At 47.4% G+C, this 18,481-nt stretch overlaps 1 protein-coding gene across 1 annotated transcript in view; it reads left to right on the top strand.

Annotated features, from left to right (window-relative positions):
• The window catches only part of LOC139048938 (protein NLRC3-like), a 462,676-nt gene that overhangs the window by 135,142 nt on the left and 309,053 nt on the right, over nucleotides 1–18,481 (top strand). The gene's annotated exons all lie outside the window — the stretch shown is intronic.

The raw sequence follows: 18,481 nt of genomic DNA, 5'->3' as shown, positions 1-18,481 counted from the left end.
GCGTTGGCGCGCTCGGCCCCCCGCTGCAACTTACGAGGATAGGATAGGATAGGAATAAACTTTATTTGTCCAACGGTTGTTGATGTTGGTGCCCGGGGCTAGGCTGCCAGTGGACCATCGCCCGAGGAAAATCTTTCGAGATCCCCGGCAACGGCCCTGGCCCGCTGGACGGCCCACTCCTGGTCTTCGGGTGCCTCGCTGAGGAGGGTGGCTTGCCATCTCTCAGCGAGGCGCCCCGCTTCAGAGGGTTCTGCTCTTGTATTCCCCCTTCCTCTTTGTCCTTGTTCCACGTGGCGTCGGCATTCCCAAAGCACAAAGCAACTTACGCAACATACAAAGCAACATAAAAGCAACTTACGAGCGGATCACTATATAGAAGTGCAACCTATCGCCGGGGCGCTTTGTATCACCTCCTTCTCTCCTTCTAAAAGAAAACAGGGAGGGAGGTAGATAGGAGGTTCATCGTTGCACTCTTCCGTTTGTCCCCTTGCAAGGTATAGATTGTTTTCATTTTATCTGGTTTAGTAATTTGGCCTTTCCTGGGTATGATTAAAAATTTTAAAAACATGAACAAGCAACATCGGCAATTTAAATTCTTTTTCAAATCTTGGACAGGCGAGGCCGCGGATGCTTTTAGCGCTTGCCCATAAGGAGCCATGGATAGAATTGAACATGCCCTCAGGAACGGAGGAAGCCTAAAAGCAGTGAAGAAGAAACTAGGAATAGGCAAGAATCAGATGTATGCGTCAATAGACAAAGCCGGCAATATCATTACTAATAAGGATGAGATCGTTCAAGTGGCTGAGGAGTTCTGTAGAAATTTATGCAGTACCAATGGCACCCACGAAGATAATGGAAGGGAGAATAGTGTAGAGGAATTCGAAATCCCGCAACTAACGCCGGAAGAAGTAAAGAAAGCTTTGGGAGCTATGCAAAGGGGGAAGGCAGCTGGGGAGGATCAGGTAACAGCAGATTTGTTGAAGGATGGTGGGCAGATTGTTCTAGAAAAACTGGCCCCCCTGTGCTTGCAATGTCTCATGAATTCGAGCGTACCGGAATCTTGGAAGAACGCTAACATAATCCTAATCCATAAGAAAGGGGAGACCAAAGACTTGGAAAATTATAGACCGATCAGCTTACTGTCCGTTACCTACAAGGTATTTACTAAGGTAATTGAAATTGAATCAGGAACACCTTAGACTTCCGTCAACCAAAGCACCAGACAGGATTCCGTAAACGCTACTCAACAATAGACCATATTCACACTATCAATCAGGTGATAGAGAAATGTGCGGAATACAACCAACCCTTATATATAGGTTTCATTGATTACGAGAAAGCGTTTCATTCAGTCGAAACATCATCAGTCATGGAGGCATTACGGAATCAAGGTGTAGACGAGCCGTATGTAAAAATACCGAAAGATATCTATTGTGTATCCACAGCCACTGTAGTCCTCCATTAAGCAAGCAACAAAATCTCAATAAAGAAAGGCGTAAGCCAGGTAGATAGGTTCTCTCCAATGCTTTCCACAGCATGTTTACAGGAGGTATTCAGACACCTGGATCGGGAGGAATTGGGGAAAGGGTTAATGGAGAATAGCTTACTAACTTGTGATTCGCTGATGATATTGCCTTGCTTAGTAACTCAGGAGACCAATTGCAGTGCATGCTCAGTGACCTGGAGAGGCAAAGCAGAAGGGTGAGCGTAAAAATTATTCTACAGAAAACTAAAGTAATGTTTACCAGTCGCGGAAGAGAACAGCAGTTTACGATAGGTAGTGAGGCACTGGAAGTGATAAAGGAATACATCTACTTAGGACAGGTAGTGACTGGGGATCCGGATCATGAGACTGAAATAATCATAAGAATAAGAATGGGCTGTGGTGCGTTTGGCAGGCATTCTCGGATCATTAACAGCAGGTTGCCATTATCCCTCCAGAGAAAAGTGTAAAACAGCTGTGTCTTACCAGTACTCACGTACGGGGAAGAAACCTGGGGGCTTACGAAAAGGGTTCTACTTAAATTGAGGACGACGCAACGAGCTATGGAAAGAAGACGGGTGTAACGTTCAGGGATAAGAAAAGAGCACATTGGGTGAAGGAACAAACGCGAGTTAATGACATCTTAGTTGAAATCAAGAAAAGGAAAGAGGCATGGACCGGACATGTAATGAGGAGGGAAGATAACCGATGGTCATTAAGGGTTACGGACTGGATTCCAAGGGAAGGGAACGTAGCATGGGGCGGCAGAAAGTTAGGTAGGCGGATGAGATTAGGAATTTTGCAGGGACAACATGGCCACAATTAGTACATGATCGGGGTAGTTGGAGAAGTATGGGAGAAGCCTTTGGCCTGCAGTGGGCGTAACCAGGATGATGATGATGATGATAAGCAGCAAAGATTGTCTCATGACCAGCCTTCGGATTCCTCGCCGCCACTTCGAGTTGCCAGAGCTGAAACTCGGCAGTAATTCCCTTTTTCTTTTCCAGTAACACTTGATTTCTTTGGGGTGGCGCTCTGTGGCCATTTCTGGCCCTTGCGCCAAGAAACAATATCCATCAATGCATTGATTCTTTGGTGCTAATCAATACGTTACTGTGAAGTAAGTTCACCTCGAGTTTTCAAAGAATGCGGTACCGATACGAGCATTAATGCATATTATTAGCATCTGTCCATTTATTAACTTTCGCATCATAGGTCCATTGGCTCGTGACATGAAGAATAATTATCCAGCCATAGTGCTTCTGTCGGGCAAATTTATTTTTGAAATGAGGATCTTGGAGCCATAAAAGCGGTATATTATGGCGCTCTGACGACATGCAGTTTTGCTGAAAGGTTGTGTAGTGAGAAAATATAGATTGCTTGTGTTGATGGCGCGTAATGGTATGCATGGAAGAAAAATGAGTTAGCCAACTCAAACGCCGTTGTCCTCCTTGTACTCGCTATACTTAGGTACCTGTTTGCACAACTGCCGTTACAGACAATGAATCCCTGCCGCTACACTTTCTCATTCCAGGTATACTCAGGCCCCGCACACTCTCAAGTTCAACAAATGGCCACAGAGGGCGAAAAATCAATCGAGGCGCGTTTCAGCGTAAGCGCGCAAGTGGAGCTACTGTAATTTGGTCGAATACTTTAATTTATGCTTTCTCTGCTAGGAGCGCTGAGCATGCTGAATTTTTTACTTTACACAAACCATTGACATAAACAATCGAAGTGTCTAAGGATGTTTTGTTACCTCAGGCAAATAGGCAGTTGAGTTTTTTTTTAAATTTGATTGTTGAAGCTGCTTTTTAGTCATAGCGTCAAGGTTTTTGTACTTGATTAACCACCGACAGCCGACAGCCTATTGGTATCGATGTGTTTCCTGGCCGTTGGCGTTCAAATACTACGGCGGTAAAACCGGTACGGACGGAAAAAACTTTAATGGAAAAAAGGACCTGCGAGGTTGCCAGCCCGGGCTCAGGCCACCCGGGCATTGTGTGCGGTGAGGCATAGCCTTTCCACCGCTGACCGGGCCCGCTGGATAGCCCATAATTGGTCGTGTAGTTCTGAGCTAGTCAGAGCGCTTAGCCATCGCTCCTCGAGAAGGTCCGGTTCTATCTTGTCCTCTACGTATACTGAACCGATCTGTGTGCACTTCCACAAGATGTGTGCCATGTCTGCGTGTTCGTGTTTGCAGAGCTTGCAGCTTGCGTCTGGATATTGTGTTGAATTTATTCTGTTTAAGTGTACTGGGTTTCGGAACGTTCTGGTTTGCAATCTTCTCCAATCTGTTTCTTGAGACCTGTCGAGTTGTTTGTGGGGTTGTGGGTATGCTTCTCTTTGTTTCGTGTAGTGTGTCAGTATGTCGTGGTACGTGAGCAGTCTGTCACTGTCGTCTTTTATCGCCTCTTCGTCGTCGTCGCCTCCTCCGTCTTCTCCATCGCCTCCGCCGCAGTCCTTCCCCCTACCCCGGGGGTTGCGGGGTGTTGGGCCGTCACTGTCCGTGCCGCGGTGGGTTAGTGTTCGCGCGACTCGGTGGGCCTTCTCGTTGAGGTTGGGAGGGGCATTCATGGTAACTTCTCCCATATGTGCCGGGATCCATTTGAGGTATTTGGGTGTAATTGTGCCGTTCTTAAAGTCTTCTGCTCTGTGGTTCAGGATTTTGGCCGCCTCGCTGGAGACCCAGCCCTTTGTGAAATTCCTAATAGCCGTCTTCGAGTCGCTGATTATTGTTCGGTATTGTTGCCGACCGCTGATTATAGCCAATGCTATTGCCGTTTCTTCCGCTGCCTCCGACGATCTAGTCCTTACGGAGCCCGCAGTCACGGTCTTTCCTTTCGTGCATACGACCGCCATTGCGAAGAGGGAGTTACCTTTGTCAGCGCCGACACCACCATTGTCGTCCCTGTTTCGGGGGTACCGCGCGGCGTCTACGAAGAGCACCCCCTCCCGCGCGCCGTGATTTTTGAGAATCGTTTTCGTGCGGCATTTTCTTCTCTCGACATTGTGCACGGGGTGCATGTTCTTGGGGATATTTTCCGTGTTAATTGCGGCTCGGACGTCTGGGTGAATCTGCATCTTGGGGCCGTTCATTCCGTGGTAGTTTATGCCGATCTTTTCCATGATTTCTCTGCCCGCCTTGGTTCCGGAGAGCCTTTCGAGTTGCGCTATTCTCTGTGCTTCTGCGATCTCCTCCAGCGTGTTATGCACCCCGAGTTGTAGTAACCTTTCGTTTCTTGTGTATTGAGGGAGACCCAGTGCTGTTCTGTACGCTTTTCTAGTGAGCGCGTCGATCCTGTCTTTCTCGGCCTTGTTCCAGTGGACGAATGCCGCCACGTACGCGACGTGGCTGATCGCGAAGGCCTGAACGAGCCGTACGACGTTTCTTTCCTTAATGCCCCTCCTGTTGTTGGAGACTCTCTGTATGAGCCGAATGGCCGCCATGAGTTTCTTTTCCAGGCGTGTTATAGTTTCAGTGTTTGTTCCCCTGGCTTCGATCCAGAGACCCAGGAATCTTTTGGACCATGGGTATCTCCGTGCCTTTCCTCGTGGTTAATCTGATTCCCCTTTTGTGTAGTTCCGCCACGTCTCTGGACGGTTTGCCGGACCTCCTGGGGCGGTAGAGCAGCAGTTCAGATTTTTCCGGTGAGCATTCAAGTCCGGTGCCCTCTAGATGATTTTCAATTGCCTCCACCGCCCCTTGAAGTCTGTTCTCCATATCACCCTCGCTTGCGTCTTTCGTGGTCCAAATCGTAATGTCGTCTGCATAAACGGTGTGATTAATGCCTTCTATTCGGTCCAGTTTTTCCGATAGTCCGATCGTGACGAGATTGAAGAGCATCGGTGACACAACGGACCCTTGCGGCGTGCCAGCGCTGCCCATGTCCACCTGGATACTCTCCTCCTCGTCCAGTCTGATTCTGGCTGTTCTTCACGTAAGGAAATTTCGGATAAAATTATACGTACATTCGCCCAGGCCGAGTTGCACGATTCTGTCGAGTATGGCCGTGTGCTTGACCCTGTCGAAGGCCTTCTTTAGATCAAGTCCAAGTATTGCTCTCAAGCCCCGCCCCGTGGTATCTATGACTTGCTCCTTTAGTTGTATCATTGCGTCTTGTGTAGAGAGCCCTCTATTGAAGCCAATCGTGTTGCTGTGGTACAGGTCGTTTGACTCCAGGTAGCCGTTAACTCTACTCAGGCAAGCGTGCTCCATCACTTTACCGACGCAGGAAGTGAGAGAGATCGGCCGCATGTTCTGTATTTCTAAGGGTTTACCCGGCTTCGGGATGAGGATCACATCGGACCTCTTCCATTCGTCGGGTATCCCGCCGTTCCGCCAGCACTCGTTGATGTAGTCTGTCAAGCGGCTCGTTGCCTGGTCGTCCAGGTTCCGGAGCATTTTGTTGGTCACTTTGTCGGGGCCCGGAGCCGACTTGGTCTTGATGGTCTGCAGGACCGCCTTGATTTCTTGCTGGGAGAAATCTCTGTCGAGGTCTTCGTTGGGAGAGCCCGAGTAGTTCCGTTGTTCAACGGCTGGAGGTCTCTCAAGGTAGAGCTTGACGATTTCATCACCCATTTCACGCATGTTTCCTTTGTACTTGTGTCTGAGCTTGGTCATTTCCGCTTTCGCCGCTGTCTTCGTTCCCGACCGGTCGAGCAGGTGCTTGAGGATCTTCCACGTCTTGCCCGTGTTGATGTTGCCGTCCATGGCGTCGCATACCTCGTCCCAATCCTGATTGCATAACTGGGCGCAGTGTGCTTCGATGGTCTTGTTTAGTTCCGCGATTTTGCGCCTTAGATTTCTATTGTGTTTCTGCCCTTGCAGCCGTTTCTGGATGGATTTTTTGGCTTGTACGAGGTGCGCGAGCCTGCTGTCCATCCGCGGAGAGTGATCACCACCTTTGTCGTCGTCTTCGCGTTGAGCCTCCCAGTCGCCCCACTCCATCTCGGTCGTGGCCTTTTCTACGTCTCGTAGCAGCTCTCCGTTCCATTCCTCTATGTTTCTTATGGGTCCCTGTTCTTTTTCGTCTCTGATTTTGCGGAATTTGTCCCAGTCTACTAGCCGGAACTTATGTTTTATTCCCTTCGTGACGCGGGGCTCTCCTAGGGCAATGCTGAGTATCCTGTGATCGCTCCCCAGGTCCTCGAAGGTGTTCTCCCAGGTGATTCTCCCGGCTCTCCTGCATAGCGTTAGGTCTGGTGTGGTGTCCCTATGGGGGCCCGCACCCACTCTGGTGTGTGAGGGAGGCTCGTTGAGAAGGGTTAGGCCGGCCTTTTCTATGAGGTCGGCCAGATTTTTTCCCTTCTTGGACGAGTGTCCATATCCCCACTGCGTGTGTGGAGCGTTGAAGTTCCCTCCGATGACGAGCCTGTTGTCGCCGGCGATGGTCAACGTTTCGTTTATTAAATCTTCGAAGTTGTGTGTTAGGCCCTTTTTGGATGGGCTGCTGTAGACGTTCAGAACGAAAGTGCTGCTCTCCTTCTTGCTGCGTGGCACGACTTCTATGAGGATGTGGCTAATGTCCGTAATTTTACTCATAATTCTCGGTATCGCGACCAGTCCTTTTTTGACTAATGTGGTCACGACTATGTCCCTCCCCGTCCCTTTTGTGCGTTGTTTGTGGGTGGCGTACCCGGCAATTTTGGCGTGGTCGAATGTTTCCTGGAGGATGACTACGTCGGGCTTTTGTCTTTTTGCGGTCAATTTAATGTGTTGTGTCATTGTTGCTTTTTTGTTCGAGAAGCTGCGGCAGTTCCACTGCCAGATGACGAGTCTTCCCTTTTTGGTGCCCGCCATCTTTACGAGAGCTTCTTCTCCAGCTCTGCGAGCCGCCTGTCATACTTTAGGGCCTGCGCCTTCCTCTCTGCCTCGCTGTCACTAATGCGTGCCGCCAGCATTTCGAACATTTTATCCATTTTGTCAGAGAGTTTGTTGAGCATGTCCTCAAGGACGTCAGTTTTTTTTGTGCTAGGTCGGGGTCTCTTGACCTCCTGTATCGAAGCGACTTGTTCGTTGGTCTTGGTCTCCGGGATTTTACGCTTGGCGCCTAGTGGGTGTGCTACATCTGCTAACATATCCACTTCCTCCTCCATAGCTTCGGTGGATGGGGTGGAGACGGAGGCGAAGGCGGCTGACGGGGGCGACGATTGTGTCTGCATTTTGGTAAGCATTTCATTAAGTGTTTTCTGTAGTTCGTCAAAAACCGGTAAAACCGGTAAAACCGGTGAAACATTTTCGAAAGCATGCTGGTTTCGTCTGCGAGTCATTACATAGACTTGCTGTAAAGAGGTCTACTCTTGGCTAAAAATAGTGCCTCATTTTGTTTAGGCGTTGATTATCGTAATGAATGCGGCGGAGGTTGAGGGAGCACGCTTGAAGGTACGTTTTTATGCCGTTGATCTCCATAACACCGTAAGTACGCAAACCGATGTCACAGAACACCCGATGCATCATTGTGTGTTCTCCGTCATCGCTTGCTTGCTGTACGCCTACTAATTCTTCATTTCTTCAAATGTTGTACCCTCCTTTTGTCCTTGTTCTCTCGTGCTTCACTTACAGTATGTGGTTCCGTCAGCTGTAATGCACATTTGCAAAACCAATACGTTTGATAAGACGCAGTGGTTATCATAATTTCACTACACATGTATTAAGCTGGCACATATGGTTCAGATACAGATGCCTGTATGCGGACTTGCACGACGTTGATGCGGAGATTAGCATAATTATGACACCCGTAAGGAAGAGGCAGCTGACGGCCGTAAGCTGTTGCGTTCTTTCGGCCAAACTACCCGGCCTGGTAGTGCTGTAAAGATGCTGTATAAAAGTGACACGCGGTGACAGGGAAATTATAATGCTTAGCAGCCAACCGTACGTTTTGTATACAACATAGCTTAGGTCTTCTTTCTTGTGCGCTTGCGCTACCCTTATTAATGAGCCTTTCCTTGACTATGTTCTTGACTATGTAACTGCGTTTGTGTGGATGCGTGGAGGTGTGCTTTTTGTTGTACTTGTAAAATGCAAATAAAATATTTTCAGGCTTACTCAATCTTTGGTGTCGTGTGCGTTTATTCCAGTCGAGGCCATCGTGCCACCTGGAAACCGCATTCTGTCAGTAGCCCTACACGAAATGCAACAGCTGGAGCGCGGCGGCACAACTCGGGGTAACGGCGGCGTAATAAACGAAAAACCGCTCGGGATGCCCTTAAAAGTCAGTTCAGAGTGTGCCCTTACTCGATATGACTCAGCGCTACATGTATTCTGCTGCGCCTCGATCGTGCTCCCGCCAGTTTGGTTGCTCTGTGGCAAACGTAGCGCCTACGTATATATGTAGGCGCTACGTTTGCCACACAGCAACCAAACTGGCGGGAGTACGATCGAGGCGCAGCAGCCAGAAACCCAGTAAAGCCACAGAACACCTGGTAAAGCGTGTGCAAAACCCCGTTTCCGGATGGATGGATGGATGTTATGAGCGTCCCCTTTGGAATGGGGCGGTGGGTTGCGCCACCAAGCTCTTGCTACTATACTGCCTAATATTCTACCTAGGTTAAACAATGAAAAAAATAAAAAAAACACTATGAACTACCACGCCCAAATTTTCTGATCCCCTATTGCGAACTGTGCTTTTGTACCTCTCCGTCTTTTGTCGGTTCCCTACTTTTCCTCCACCAATCCTCCAGTCGCCTCTTACTAATGTCTATTGCGGACATGTTTGCTTTACCACTGCTCCCTCTGAACCCAAGGGCTTCAAGGAGGACAGTGGTGCCTAAATCGACCGCTGGGTAGACGTCTTCACATTCTAATAAAACATGCTCCGTAATTTCCCTAGCTTTAAAGCACATGCTTCGTCTTGCTTCTTATATCTCGCTTTATAGGTGCGTGTTCTAAGGCATCCTGATCTCGCTTCGAAAAGTAATGAGCTTCCCTTTGAGTTATCATAAATGGTTTCTTTCCTGATTTCGTTTTTTCCTCTTAAGTAGTTACTCATTGCAGGTTTCTTTTCCATTGCCGCCACCCATGAGATTAATTCAGCTTCTCTGACTTTCCGCTTGACCTTTGTTGTTGTGTTGTCCACCCTACAGGCCGCATACTTGCTGGTAAGCTTCCTAGTGCTTTTCCTCCACTGTGGATCAATGTTTTTCCTGTGCAGATACCTGAACACTCTCCCAGCCCATTTACTTTCTTCCATATTCCTCAGCCGTTCTTCATACTCAATTTTACTGCAAGCTTCCCTGACTTCAAAACTAGCCCAGCCCATATCACCCTGCACAGCTTCATTTGTAGTCTTCCCGTGAGCGCCCAATGCGAGGCGACCCACTGACCTTTGGTTCCCGTCGAGTCCTGATTGTACCCCTGATTTAAAGCAAACAACCGCATTTGCAAAAGTAAGTCCTGGAACCATTACCCCTTTCCACATACCTCGGAGGACCTCGTACCTATTGTATCCCCATAGCGCTCTGTGCTTCATTATGGCTGCATTTCTCTTCCCCTTGACTGTTATGGTTTTTTCCTGTGTTTCCATATATCCGTTGCCTTCGTTTATCCATATACCAAGGTATTTATATTCTGTTACCCGAGGTATTTCTTGGCCCTGTATCTCCACTGTCTGTTCACTGTTTTCATTGAATACCATAACACCTGATTTGCTAACACTAAACTTCAAGCGTAAATCGTTGCCTTCCTGTCCACAGATATTAGCCAGACGTTGCAAATCACTTTGCTTGTTAGCTAGCAACACAATGTCATCCGCATAAAATAAACCTGGGAGTTGCTGCTCTATTACTGTACCCGCCTGTTTGTATGAAAGATTAAACCCGATATTACTTCCTTCTAGCGCCCTCTCCATCCTCACCGTGTACATCATAAACAACAGCGGGGATAAAGGGCACCCCTGCCTCAGTCCCTTGTTGATATTAACTTTCTCCTCGCTCCTCATTCCTTCCCATTCAACGCAAACGGTATTTTCTAGGTAAATCTCTCTCAAAAGCTGTATACAATCGTTACCTAAGCCTTCCCCTTCCAGGATATCCCACAGTATGTTGCGGTCCACGTTGTCGTAGGCTCCTGTAATGTCTCAAAAAGGCCATATACAACGGTCTGCTTTCTGCTTTTGATATTTCAATACACTGAGTAAGAACAAACAAGTTGTCATCCAAACGCGTCTACCTATTCTGAAACCATTCTGAAGCTCTCCCAAAATTCCATTATTCTCTGTACATGCTTGAAGCTCTAATTTGATTCCCTGCATTGCTAGCCTGTATATTACCGATGTAATGTTCAACGGTCTATACGAGTGAATTCTGTCTTTCTCCCCCTTTCCTTTATAAATCAAATTCATTCTACTTTGTCGCCAGCTGTCTGGTATTCGTCTATCTTTTAAAGTTCTTTCCACTGCTTTCACCAGAGCTTCCTTACTTTTTGGTCCTAGTTGATTTATCAGCCTAATGGGAACCTCATCTAGCCCTGTGGCTGTACGCTTAGGAATTTTCTCTTCCGCTTTCTTCCAGTTTAAATTTGTTAGCACCAGCTGCTTTTCCCCTTGGGTCTCTTCGTGCTCTTTTTTTCAACAAGTATAACCTCGTCATTGCCTTGGAGAGATTCGACTGTTGCTTTTCGGATGTAATTTATTGCCGCTTCTCCTTCGAGTCTGTTTTCATCTTCGTCTAGGATATGTTGTTGAATAGTTGTTGACTTCCTGCCTAATAATTTTATGCGGTTCCAAAATATTCTAGGTGCGGCCTTCTGTTTCTCACGTCTTTCTGACAACCAACGTTCACTTTCACCTTTTAATTTTGCTTGCACCAGTATTTGAACCATAGACTTTTTCTCCCGGTATATTTCCCATTTACTAGTTATTTCATCCTGTGGCAACTGCGCCTTCTTTGCCTGCCTGTGCTCTCGAGATGCTTTCTGTCGTTCGGCGAACGCTTCTCGTATCTCCTTGTTCCACCAGCTTTCCGGTTTCTTTTTTCCTTTCCAACGAACATATGTTGGTTCTCTTTCCGTATTTCTGTCTTTATTACACTTATACATTACATTACATCAGTTTCCTGTTGTACAGCGCCACTTGTGGTCGCATACTTTAGTTCACGACGCCACCGCTACGCTTATTTCCGTAGCACAGTGGAAGGTACAGTTTCCCTTCTCTAAGTTTGTATAGGTGTTCTGTGGTATACATATTTCGCCAAGTCTACTCATTACTTCACCGACATCATTTTTCTACTCTTCCATTTTCGATGACATCAAACATATGTTATATTGTGCATGAAGCAAACTTGCCAAAGATCGGCTCGCGCATGTCACTATACAGGACCTCCAAAGTGAATACCGCTATTCCCGCATTTTTCTATTAATAAATTTATGGGTGTAAAAAGATTTTGAAAACTACTGCCATGTTCATTATAGGCTTCCTTATCAGCACATGCCTTTTAATCTACTGTCTGCAACAACGAAGCAACTTAAGCGCGCCATCACTTTTCGCCAAATTTATCTACTCATGTAGCACTCTCTAATGCGGTTCTCCCGGCTAGGCAGACTTTCGGTGTTTGCCTGCAGTGCCTACAGTATTGCAGACAACTCTGGCAGTGAAGGCAAAGCGACGGGTGTGGAGCTTCTGCACAAGTGTTACTGCGCCAAGAAGACCGCCAGCGTTTGACAGTGCTTTCGATGGCTCGGAAGAGACGCAGCTTCCACGTCTGGCGGTTTGCCCAGACGCGGAAGGGAAAGACAGTAAAATAAGCAAGCGTTTCTATTCTTCTGTGTGTTTTGTCCTGCTTAAGTGCTGCTAATAAGGTGTTTACGTGTTCTTTTCCAGAGCTTAAGCTAACGTGGATGAAAACACCAGTGTTTTATGCGAAGCATATTACTAGAGCTCAACCCAGCTCCTCAGGCGCGGCGGTGTCGCCTTCAATGACCTTTTACCCCCTGCCATACCACGTGACACCGTGACGTCACGACAGAGGAGAAACAGGGCTCCAACTCGCGCTGACGCCTTCAAGGCTGACCACGTGACACCGCGACGTCACGACAGAGGAGAAACGGAGCTCCAACTCGCGCCGTCACTCACGGCGTCGCGGTGGGGTATAAGCAGCTGCGCTTGTTTCTAGGTGGCTTTGGCTCAACTCTTGCAAGATGGGCTGGGTGGGAATCGAACCAGGGTCTCCGGAGTGTGAGACGGAGACGCTACCACTGAGCCACGGGTACGATGCTTCAAAACGGTACAAAAGCGCCTCTAGTGAATTCGGTGTTGCCTTAGAAACGAGCTGTTTCTAAGGCTCAGGCGTGCGTCGCTTGCTCAGGCGCACATTTCGTTGCCGCGCCGAATGCTGCGTTGCTGGACGCTCACCGCGTCCAATGCGCGGCGCGTAGTCGCTTCGCCGTAGCCCTTTGTCTTACACCCCTTCGCGGGTCGACGGGAACGCTGTCGCGTTCCACTCTTGAAGGCGAAGCAGAGTAACGCATGAGTTGTTTCTTCGTCTAGCCGAACCAAATATAGCCAAGCAACAGCAGTTCACCAGGCTAAACAGTGGTTCAACAACTAAAATAAAGGCTAGTATACGCTTCGTATCCTGGGCTTAACCTTAGCTAAGCCACAGCCATTTTTTTTTTCAGAAGCGCTCTCTCGTGTTGCCGCTTTGCCTACGTAGCTTTCCCTTCATTGCAACAGAAAGTTGTCCGCGAGCATAGAAGCACTGAGAGAGCCCGGATTGGGTAAACACCGTCTAGAGTGCTAGCCGCCCTTGCATCGTGCCCCACTCACAAGCTTTTGCGACAAGCTGGGTGGGCTGCTTGCGCACTATTTGGCGTTAGCTACTCGATTAACAAATAACAATTCTATGCTCACGAACGTTATGAAATCGTCGAAAATGAGATCAAAATCAGCAAGAAAGTTTCTGACAACGCTATCAAAAAATATTATTACGGAGGTCCCACCCAGCCATGAACATAAATGAGGAGGTCTTCAGCGACGGGATGGAAACCGGCAGAGGACGTTACGAGCGTTGGACCGATAACAGTTCATAAGTCAGCTCAACGTTGGCTCGAGCCTGTTTGATAAAGCAACCGCGATGCCTCACAGTTTGCCGCTTCCAACTTGCTCCATTGCCCACTGTTAGGATCCGCCTGCAGCTATTTAAGCCCGCTGCACGTGTTCCGATCCAACCGGGACGGTCGCGCAGTTCAGAGAACTGCGGATAACTGGCAGCCACATGGCGAGGGGTCAGCTCAGGGGAGTTCTCGAGGGGAGGCAATTGGCGGAACCTCCCCATGCGCTTTTCGAGACACCAGACAATGCGCTACCCGGACGCGCCACCCGGGACGGCTCCGAGTTCGGCAAAGCAGGCTTTGTGCACAACACGACAACGCCGCCCTGTTGTGCTATGAGTGGGAGAGTTGCCGCGGAAACGCCGACGAAGGCTCTTTCCCACGCGCCGACCAAGGCGTAAGACAACGTGCTACACGAAAGCGCTACCCGGAATGGCTCAGAGTTCTACGAAGCCCCTCTGACGTCGGCTCCGGACCATTGCACATGTGTGTGTGTGTGTGTGTGTGCGCGCGCGTGTGTGTGTGTGTGCGTGTGTGTGTGTGTGCGTGTGTGCGTGTGTGTGTGTGTGTGAGCCCTCCTCCTCCTCCTCCAATTCGAGAGCCCGCCTCCTCCAAAAGGGCGGGTCATCTACAATGACGTCGAACTATGACGTCGAGCGGAGTGCTTATAAACAGAGATTGTCGGCTGCTAGAGTGTGTTCGTTGTCGTGCTCGAAATGGACTCGTGAGCTGTGTGCTCGTTTGCTCTATGCTTCATCTTGCGGGCTCCATTTGAGAGTCACGCTAGACTGTCGATGTATCTCATGTTACACTGTAAATAACATGTAAATAAATCCTGCTCTCCTAAGTCCCGACGAAGAGTCAAGCTCATTCCTATAGCTACGACTGCCAAATCTTACATCTGAATGGCAGCGGTGAGATCGGCCTACAGCTCGCAGACCGTCCGACAACTCTAACAAATGGCGGCAGCGGTGAGATCGTCCGACGAATCTGACACCACTATCAGAGCCAAATATTTCTCGAAGGACAAAGCCCTGCGACAGGGAATGCATGGACTACGTTTCTTTTCGTAAGTTGTCCTTCCCTCATTATGTGCTTCTCGTTGTATCCTAGCTTCGCATAAGCTTATGGCGACAGTCAGAAAGCATTTTAAAAGCCAGTTTTACACTTTGAATGCGTCTGAATGAAGCGAACTCACGAGACACTTAAGAGTGGACCGCGCGAAGCTTCTGGGGAAATATCTGATATCACACCTCGCAAGTAGGCAAGGCAATGCTGCGGAAACCCGTGAACAGTTGACATTTTAATCGAAGGGGGAAAAGCCGCATTTTATGAACTGCAGCAACTGCAGTGGGACACAAAAACCACAAAACTCTACATTGCTATTATCATAAAGAAACCTGCAACGTTGAAGGAAAAATTGCCCTCGTGCGAAGATGGAACCCAGGACTAACGGCTTTAAATCGGTCGCTTAGCAACCAGCAAACCAGCATATGAGCAAACCAGGAGCCTTGCAGAGTGCAAGGGGAGGCAGTGTTGATCACCAACCCGAAGCATCAAGACACTGAATACGGCAAATCAGTTCTGCCAAGGCGCGCTAGGGATAGCAAGTTGTGAAAAGAGAACAAAACTGCAAATCAAATATTCTGGTTTCCTATTCAGCTTCGTATTACAGTAAAAGCGGATGACAATTTTTCCCATTCTCCGAATATTGCTCCACCCACCTATTGTTCGTAATATGCATGGCTTGTGAACAAATATGGCTACCTGTCACATGAGTCTAATCGCGTCTTCAGTTTCCAATAAAATAATAAGAAAGTAAATGTTTCTAGAAAACTAGCCAAGAAAGCTTTTAGAAACAGTTTGCGCTAAGTTTTAAGAATACATGCCAAGAAACGTAATCATAAGCGCAAATATTGGTGTATTGGCAGTATGGATCTGGAGTGTTTTAGTCCGTATTACTAGAACCTTTCCGTAGTGGAGGTTATCGATGACCAACTCCAGTTTTACAGAAACAAAACACCATAGTGCGACGAAAATTTAAAAGCCAAGAGCAAAGGAATGTTTGAATCATATACAATTTTTTCAATTGCGTAAATGAAGCTTTGGAAAACGTTAGCCGTAAACACTTCGCTTATACATTCACTTGAGCTGCTGGGTCTAAAGAAACAATGTGGAGAATATTAACCTATTTGCTAAATAGTCAAATACCTTCGAGCGATAAAATTCGAAAGTTCGAGACAGCTGGCATTTCAATGAAGACAAGAGCAAGAGCAGATGCTTCCAATGAGCACTTTGTTAACAAAGTGTGTGAAACCACATCTGCTACAAACCTTGGATTCATATAAACGAATGATATCTGCTTTCTTTGTATATATACGGTGCATAAAAGTAGGATAATTAGAGTTATTTACGATAAAAAGAATAGCAACGACAGAGATATTGATGGCACACGAGGTCACACCATCCCGGAAAAGCCCGTCAGCCCGAAACCTATTTGACGTGGTGGGACGTTTGAGTTGATAGCCGTTTCAGTTTCACTTTCAGTCCTTGTCTATTTCCTCGTAAGTACATCCCTGTGTCACCACGCCTACATTTTTCTGTAACATTGGACCGTTCTGGTTAAAAAAAAAGGAATAAAAACGGCATGGGACTCTATCGGCCAAGCTCCATACTACCTGGTTTTCTTTTTTCAAGCATAGGTAAAAAAATGTCATTACTGAATGAGTTTAGCATATGTATAATTTCCACTATAATAAGTTTCCAGTAGAAAGAAGTTCCAGTAAAAAATCGGAACTTTATTTAATTTTATTAGTATTAAAATAAATACATTTCTTTTCAGCGCCCATCGCTACAGGGGGCGTTGACGCCGCTATCACTCGCAATGCAATTCACCTCTTGAAATATGCAGGAACGCGCGCTGGTAAAGTTGACCTGTAGAAATACGCCCCCCTCATACGTTGCGGTTTTTTTCTTGCCGCAGTTTGTCTGAATTTGATGACGCGGGTAGCTTTATCGCTTCTTCACCTGTTCATTGGAAAGTATTGATATACGACCGCCAGATAATTGTGTAGTTGTTTTCGTGTGACTGCACAGCGCGACGGGCTTGGCATCCGACGATAGGATCAGCACTCTACACCTAAAGCTTTCGTCTAGATACCGAGAAAATATGTTCTGTGCAGGGGGGCGATTTCGACAACCTTATGGCTGGCCTTTTCCTGCATCGCTTTGCGTGCTGAAAGCTCGGAACGCCCATCATGTCGAATGGCGGGGTATTTGAATATATAGCTCTAAAGGCAGGCCAACAAATCAAATTTCGCGCCTTCGAAAAAAAAAATGACGTCACTTCTGTTTTTAATAAATATGGCACCGCATTATTTTTTTCTTCCGCCGGAAGTGTTCCCTCCACGTACAGATGGCGCTAAGCTTCATGAACCGCCGATGAACCACCATGTTTTGAACGTATGGGCTCCTACGGAAGCTTCGCTACAAGGTATATATTACCTTGTCTGCGTCAAGTCGGCACCGACATGAGAAAAAGGGTGCGGCAAAAATCGTGAACCAGCCCTGCACCTTTCCTGCAACTTTCGGAACAAATGGCTTTGTTCAGGGGGGCATTATTGCTCCACCACTGAAACGAATTCCAGTGTCAAACACCTTTCGATAAACTGATTAATGTGGAGCAGGCTGATCAAACGTCCCTATTTTTCTCGGAGGTTGGCTCTTTGTGCCTGCTTTCGCCCTCTCTCCAAAACTCAAAGAGGAAACGTTTGCTTCTTGAAAATAATTCAAACAGAACGCTTGTCCACCTTTATCTACTATCTGGGTGTCCTTCTTGTATCTGGAACCTAAATCTGCCATCACCGCAGTATTTTAGGCTCGCCATATCTCTCCTCGATGCCATGATCACACATGTTATTGCATTGCAGCTCAATGGCTACATTTTTCCTTTCTCTCATTCCTCGTGTAACTGCAATATAGGCAATATAAACATTGCGTATAACTCGTGGTCTCGTATCTGCAATACTTACCTGACGGAATTGTGCGTCAAACATTGACTGACGCATAGCTGCCACGGCAGTTGCCACTGGCTGCCCGTATCGTTTTCGTCAGATCAAAATAATACGCAAGAAACTGCGGGAGGGGTACAAAACCAGGGATGAGAGGGGGCATGCACGGAGGCAAAACAGCGCAACAATTTTTCTCCCTAAAAGTCGGGAACATGGCCCGCCCATTTGCATAAGCCAACAATTGAGGGATGATTTGTAGGTGCACAAGTCTCATACGCGTTATTATGACTTCCGGTGTTTTGGCGGGCTTGTTCATATCGTCTTGTCTGCCTTTATTAGCCTATATTTTTCGAGAACTCTACACTTCTCTAAACGCACGAAGAAAAAAAAAATGAGCAACGTAAATTATATTGTATTCTGCGGGTTTCAGGTGCCAAAACCACGACGCGATTATTGGCACGCCATAGTGGTGTACTCCGCATTAATTTCCCGGACCTGGGATTCTCGAACGTGCAGCCGATGCATCCTAAATACAGCGATTTTATCCTGCTCCTTCGGACGTAACAAGAACATTCCGAGAACTTTTATCACTGCTGCTAGTTGCATTGATTACGACTGTTCAGAATTTCATGGTCTAATCGAAACGCGTCAAGATATTGTCACGTGGTAGTGACGGCGAAGAAAGAAGCAGTACGGTGGAATACAAAACTAGCTTTTATTGGGCGAACCTGTGCACACAAAACAGGCTACACTTATAGCACAACGAAAGCGGCGAACACAGTCGGCGATCGTCGAAGATCTGATCAGCGGGTCAAGCGCGTCGGCTTTTATACAGCAATCATCGAATGTTCCAGATTAAACGTTGGGACCCGCATGCCTTCTAAAATGTTCTACACCATTCGTGTCAAGCGATGAAATCAGATAACACAACGTTCGGCGACAACA

Source organism: Dermacentor albipictus, chromosome 8 (genome assembly GCF_038994185.2).
Source record: "Dermacentor albipictus isolate Rhodes 1998 colony chromosome 8, USDA_Dalb.pri_finalv2, whole genome shotgun sequence".
NCBI classification, from domain to species: Eukaryota; Metazoa; Arthropoda; class Arachnida; order Ixodida; family Ixodidae; genus Dermacentor; species Dermacentor albipictus.
Note: the sequence above shows the minus strand (reverse complement) of the source record. Positions and strands in the feature narration are given on the sequence as shown.